The following is a 7,011-nucleotide window of genomic DNA, read 5'->3' on the forward strand; positions in this document are numbered from 1 at the left end:
ATTACTGTACTATATGCCTGTAAATCAAAACTGTAGTTGTACCCTATGCTTGTAATCAACGGATAGTATGCTACTACTCAACTTACCTCTTTACTATGCTTAATCAACTGGACCTTACTATGCTGTAATCAACTATTGAGTTTACTATGCTGTAAATCAACTGTACGTGTACGATGCTGGTAATCAATGTACTGTACTATGCTCATGTAATCAACTGACTGTAATATGCTGTAATCAACTGGACTGTTATGCTGTAATCAACTGTTACTGTACTACTCAACTGTTACTGTACTATTGCTGTAACAACTGTACGAGTACTATGCGTAATCAACTGTTACTGTACTATGCTGTAATCAAACTTACTGTACCTATTGCTGTAATCAACTGTAGTTGTATATGCTGCTAACAACTGTTTAGTTAATTACCATGCTGTAATCAACTGTAGTTGTACCTATGCTGTAATCAACTGGTACTGCTTACTATGCTGTAATCAGAACTGTAGTGTTACTATGCTGAATCAACTGTAGTTGTACATATGCATGTAATCCAACTTGTAGTTTTGCTACTTATGCTTGTCTGTAATCAACTGGACTGTACTATGCTGCTAATCAACGTGTACTGTACTATGCTGTTAATCAACTGTACCGCGTACTATGCTGTAACTCAACTGGACTGTTACTATGCTGTAATTCAACTGTATTTGTACTATGCTGTAATCACGAATAGTGTTACTACTTCAATGTTACTTGACTATGCTAATCAATGCGACCCAGTCTACTAATGCTGTTAATCAACGTAGTTTGTAACTAGCTGTAAAATCAACTGTTACTGTACTATGCGTGTACAAACGTACGTACTTATCTGCTGGTAATCAACTGTAGTGTACTATCGCCTGTAAGCAACTGTACTGTACTATGCTGTAATCAACTGGCACTGTTACTATGCTGTAATCAACTGGACTGTACATGCTGTAATCAACTGTAGCTGCACTTTCTCAACTGTGTACTATGCTGCTAATCAACTGTAGCTACTTCCTCAAACTGTAGTGGACCTATGCCGTAAATACAACGGACTTACTATGGCTGTTAATCACACTTTTTGTTTTTTACTTTTGTTGTACTTACTATGCTGTAATCAACTGTGTTTAGTTGTACTATGCTTGTAATCAACCTGTACTGTACTAGTTGCTGTAATCAAATGTAGTGTACTTATGCTGTTAATAACTGTAGTGTACATATGCGCTGTAAATCACTGACTGTGACTTTGGTCACGTACTGCCTGACTAATCACTGTATAGTGTGTATATGCTGTAATCAACGTGGACTGTACTATGCTGTAATTCAACTGTACTGTACTCATGTTGTATCGTCTGTAATTCAACTGTACTGTTACTATTGCTGTAATCGACTTACGTGTACATGCTGCTATCAACTGTATGTGCTATTGTGATGTCTGGATGGCGGTCAGAACTTATTTCTGTAGTTACCTTATCTGAACACGTTACTGTTACGATCTGTAGCCACTAGTAGGTCTTCTGTATCTGTGTACTATGCTGAATCAACTGTAGTGCTATCTGTATCAACTGCTGGTACTATGCTTGAATCAACTGTGTCTATGTTGTTGTCACTGCTACTTGTCTTATGACTGTTTTATACTGTACTATGCTTGTAAATCAAACTGGCGTGTACTTACTTGTAATTCAACTGTAGTGCACTTCTCACGTGTACTGTTTACTATGCTGAATCAACGTAGTCTCGTGTAACTCTCAACTGTAGTGCTACTATGCTGAATCGAACTGGTAGTGTACTAGCTATCAACTGTACTGTACTATGCTGTAATCAACTGTAGTGTACTTGCTGTGAATTCAACATGTACGTGTACTATGCTGTTATATCATCTGGGTTAGTGTACTATGCTGTATCACTGGTACTTACTAGTGCATGTAATCAACTGTAGTCTACTTTCATCAACTGTGGTGGTAGCTATGCGTATAACTTTTGCATACCTGTAGTTATACGGTATGTTCTGAATCAACTGTAGCTGTATCTATCTGTAATCAACTGTAGTGTACTTGCTGTATATCAACTGACGGTGTTTACTATGCTGTATCAACTGTAGTCGTCCTATGCTGGTAATCAAACTGTAGTGTACTATGCTACGTAATTTCAACGTTTGCTGTTGACTTGTACTATGCGTAATCAAACTGTCTTGTTTACTATGCTGTAATCAACTGTGACTGTACTATGCTGTAGCTAAGTCAGGGGTGTACTGGTCTGTAACAGACTGGTCTTACTATGCTGTATCAACTGTTACTGTGTACTATGCTGTTACATCAACTGGAGGACTGTTTACTATGCTGTAATCAACTGTAGGGTATTCCTGTAATTACTTTATGCTGTAATCAATGTCCTTGTACTGCCTTTCAACTGCTTCGTATATTAGTACTCTCTTAGCTGTATATGCTGTAACTGTCAGGTCGTACACTCAACTTATGGTACTATGCTGTAATCAACTGCCTGTACTATGGCTGTAAATCAACTGTAGTGTACACTAATCTACTCCAACCCTATACTGTACGTATGACTTGTTACTTTATCTCACCATACTTTCCATCTCTTTCTATGGCTTTATCTCACCATACTTTCCATCTCTTTCTTAGCTCTTATTGAAGGTTCTTCCTTTACTTCTCAATCTCTTTCTCCTCTCAGTCTCTCTATAATCCCCTCTGTCTATCACTCTCCCCCATGTCTCTCTTTATTCGGTCCCAGATCTGAGACCAGTGTAGAAGCTTGTTACTGAGGTTCACTGATATCTGTCTCCTATTTCTCCTGATCTCAGACCAGTCCCTGGGCCCCTCTCCTCCCTACTGCACCTGAGGAACAACAGACAGAGACAGCCCCTGGCTGCCTCCATGCCTGGCACCCTGCCAGACCCAGACATGCAGGGTGCATCTGCCCAGCACATGTCTGTGAGTACATACAACTTTACTTACACTGTCCTTCTTTTACATAACGGGCCTATAGCCTTGCTTGAGAAATACCTATTGCTTGTTAGATTGGTATTACCACGTCCTAATATTATATTGTTATGATCTAATAATTGAAGAAAACCCTGTTTGGAGTTTGAAACGTTATCCTTTTCTCACACTTTCTCAAACTTTGGGCCGACCATGTTTCTAATTGATGCTTTTCTCTTTGATCCAGAACCTGAGAAAGGTTTTTCATGGATGTGCGCATTTCACCCTTTAACATTATTATCTTGTAATTACCTCCTTGTTTCTTCGGATCTGATTGAAACGGGCGAGCATTTACCGGCTGCACATATTTCAATAGATGTTTCCAAGGTTGAATTGTGTAGAAATAAATTGGTTTTTGTTCCTCAGATGGAAAGACAGATGTCTATGGGATCCAGTATGATGAGCGTCCAAGGTCCCCTCCACAACACTTCCTGCTCTTCACCTCAGGTACCGACCAATCAGAATACCTTTTCATGGTACCCACCAATGAAGGTGGGTACATTCATATATTCATATTCATATACATGAACATTCATATAATGTTCATGTTTCTACATGGGTCTCTATGGTGACAGAGATTAGAGGAGCTGTTATAAAGACTCTATTTCTTTCAAATAAAATATGTAGGCTACTAACCATGCACACTCTCTCTCTCTCTGTGGGAACCCATTCGCCCTCTGTCCCTGTCTGTCCCTGTCTGTCTCTGTCTCTGTCTCTGTCTCTGTCTCTGTCTCTGTCTCTGTCTCTGTCTCTGTCTCTCTCTCTCTCTTCCTCGCAATGGGAAACATGTGTTAACATTGCCAAAGCAGAGTGAGGTTAGATATTATACAAAAGTGCTGAAAATAACAATACCAAATTAACAGTAAACATTACACATACAGAAGTTCAAAACAATAAAGACAAAAATAACTAAATGTTATAAATTAATATAAATTTAATACGTAATACAAAAGTGATTGGTAAAACATGTACAATGGAATAAAGCACAGTGGATTATAACAAAAAGAATAATTTATTAAAAATAAATATAAGATAAAATAACAAATATGGTTGTATTTCCTTACAATGGTGTTTGCTTCTTCGCACTGGTTGCCCTTTTCTTGTGGCAACAGGTCACAAATCTTGCTGCTGTGATGGCACAACTGGTGGATTTCTCCCAGTAGATATGGGAGTAATCAAATTGGGATATTGTTTTCAAATCTTGTGCATCAAGAGTGTAATCTTGAGGGAAATAATGATCTCTCTAAAATATGGTTCATACATTGGGCAGGAGGTTAGGAAGTGCAGCCTCAGTTTCCACCTCATTTTTGTGGGCAGTGTGCACATAGCCTGTCTTCTCTCTCTCTCTCTCTCTCTCTCTCTCTCTCTCTCTCTCTCTCTCTCTCTCTCTCTCTCTCTCTCTCTCTCTCTCTCTGTCTCTTCTCTCCCTCTCTCTTCTCTCTCAAATCTTCTCTCGTGTAGGGTCCCATTCAACCTTCTGTCTATCTGTCTCTCTCTCTCTCTCAATTCAATTCAATTTCCAATTCAATGTCAAATTTAAGGGCTTTATTGGCATGGGAAACAATATGGTTACATTGCCCAAAGCAAGTGAAGTAGATATAAACAAAAAGTGAAATAAACACATAAAAATGAACATTTAACATTACACTCACAAAAGTTCCAAAAGAATAAAAGACATTCAAAATGTCATATTATGTGCAAATAGTTAAAGTACAAACCGGGAAAATAAATAAAACAGAAATAAACATCTTCACTGGTGCCCTTTTCTTGTGGCAACTGGTCACACATCTTGCTGCTTGTATGTCACACTGTGGTATTTCACCCAGTAGATCATGGGAGTTTATCACAAAATTGGGTTTATCTCTCGCTGTGGCGCGCCCATCTCTCTCTCACTCTCACTCTCACTCTTTTCCTTCTTTCTTTTCCTTTCTTTCTTTCTTCTTCTTTTCTTCTTTCTTTCTTTCTTTCTTTCTTTCTTCTTTTCTTTGTTTCTTTCTTTCTTTTTTCTTTCTTTCTTTTCTTTCTTCTCTTTCTTTCTCTTTCTTTCTCTTTTCTCTCTCTCTCTCTCTCTCTCTCTCTCTCTCTCTCTCTCTCGCTCTCTCCTCTCTCTCTCCTGCCTCCTTCTCTCTCTCTCTCTCTCTCTCTCTCGCTCTCTCTCTCTCTCTCCTCTCTCTCTCTATTATATATAATAATATATTTCTCTCCGCTCTCTCTCTCTCCTCTCTTTCTCTCTCTCTTCATCTCTATCTCTCTCTCTCTCTCTCTCTGTCTCCTCTCTTTCTAGTTCTCTCTCTCTCATTTCTAGTCTTCTCTCTCTCTCGTCTCTCCCTCTCTCCCTCTCTCCCCTCTCTCTGGGGCCCCATTCACCCTCTGGCTAATCTCATTCCTCCCAGGTGAAAGAGAGAGGAACGGCAGTGTAACTCTCCACCTTTACACACACTAGTCCCGACCAGAGAAAAATCACACTTTACATGTTCTCCCTTTACTCCCTCATATTCCCTTTATCCCTCTAATTCACTCAAAAAGTTCTCTCTCTCTCACATACTCTTTCTCTCTCCAATTTTACTTGACCTTTCTTCACTAGTTCACCTTTCCTTTTTTTGTTTTAAAAGGCTATCATAGGACAATTTGCTCCAAGTGAAATCTAGTATTATGCCTTAAACACACACACACAAAACACTTCTGCAATTTTATCAAGCACAGATTCTCCAAGACACACCCCAGCCACCACACACGCCACAACACACACACACACACACACACACACACACACACACACACACAACACACACACACACACACACACACACACACCACACACACACCACACACACACACACACACACACACAACCACACACACACACACACACACAACACACACACACCACACACACACACAACACACACACACACACACCCACACACACACACACACGATGCTCACACACACAGGAAATAACCTCATGTGCTCACCCTGTGCTTGGGGACCACATGGGATCATTTTTCTGAGCTACATAGGTCTGTGGTTAACAATCTGACCCACAGCCCGGGGTTGGTGGTCTTTGTGGCTGTAGCCTACTCTACTCTCTCTGACTAGCAGCTCTCTCTATGGACTCGGATCTTATACCTGTTTTGAATTGAGGAATTTCGCTTCTTGGAATCATGGAAAAATGACTTGAATGACTTCAAATATACAGAATAGTGTTCTGTTGCTGTGCTAGTCCAATGGCGCTCAGCAGATTAGACAACGAAGACTTGTGACTTAGTCATTGTTATGGTGGCTCTGTTCTACAGTTAGCTCTGTTCTAGTTAAATAGTGAAGCCTCAGCGAGGGAAAAGAGAGTTGACAGTATGTATGCTCCAAGTGGCACCTTACTCAATGTACAGCATAGTGAGAGCACTATGAGCCCTGGTCAAAAGTAGGGCACTACAAACACGTTCTATGTGTGGGAGCAGTGATGAATATCTGTTTGACTCTGTCACATGAGGTAGAGTGCCAGTACGGCATGCTTTCAGGGTGATCAGCCAAATATCAACCTGTAATGTACCGTACAGAACTGTGGACAGAATCATAGAGTTCCACGTGTTACAGGGTTTCTATGTACTAGACAGAAACTCCTTTACTCCTACACTGTCACTATCGAGTGTGCCGTGCATGGTGTGTGTGTGTGTGAGAGAGAGATAGAGAGAAAGAGAGAGAGAGGAAAGTGTCAGAGAGAGAGAGAGAGAGAGAAGAAAGAGTCTGAGAGAGAGAGAGAGAGAGAGAGAGAAGAAAGAGTCTGAGAGAGAAGAGAGAAGAGAGAGAGAGAGGAGAGAGAGAGAGAGAGAGAGGAAAGATGAGAGAGAGAAAAAAAGAGAGTGAGAGGAAGAGAGGAGTGAGAGAGAGAGAAGAGAGAGAGAGAGAGAGAGAGAGAGAGAGAGACGAGAGCGAGAGAGAGAAAGAGAGAGAGAGAGAGAAGAGAGAGAGAGAAAGAGAGAGCAAAGAGTGTCTGT

At 40.4% G+C, this 7,011-nt stretch overlaps 1 pseudogene; it reads left to right on the forward strand.

Annotated features, from left to right (window-relative positions):
- The window catches only part of LOC111954901 (cyclic AMP-responsive element-binding protein 5-like), a 31,341-nt pseudogene that overhangs the window by 15,401 nt on the left and 8,929 nt on the right, over positions 1 to 7,011 (forward strand).

The sequence above is a fragment of the Salvelinus sp. IW2-2015 genome, linkage group LG30 (genome assembly GCF_002910315.2).
Source record: "Salvelinus sp. IW2-2015 linkage group LG30, ASM291031v2, whole genome shotgun sequence".
NCBI classification, from domain to species: Eukaryota; Metazoa; Chordata; class Actinopteri; order Salmoniformes; family Salmonidae; genus Salvelinus; species Salvelinus sp. IW2-2015.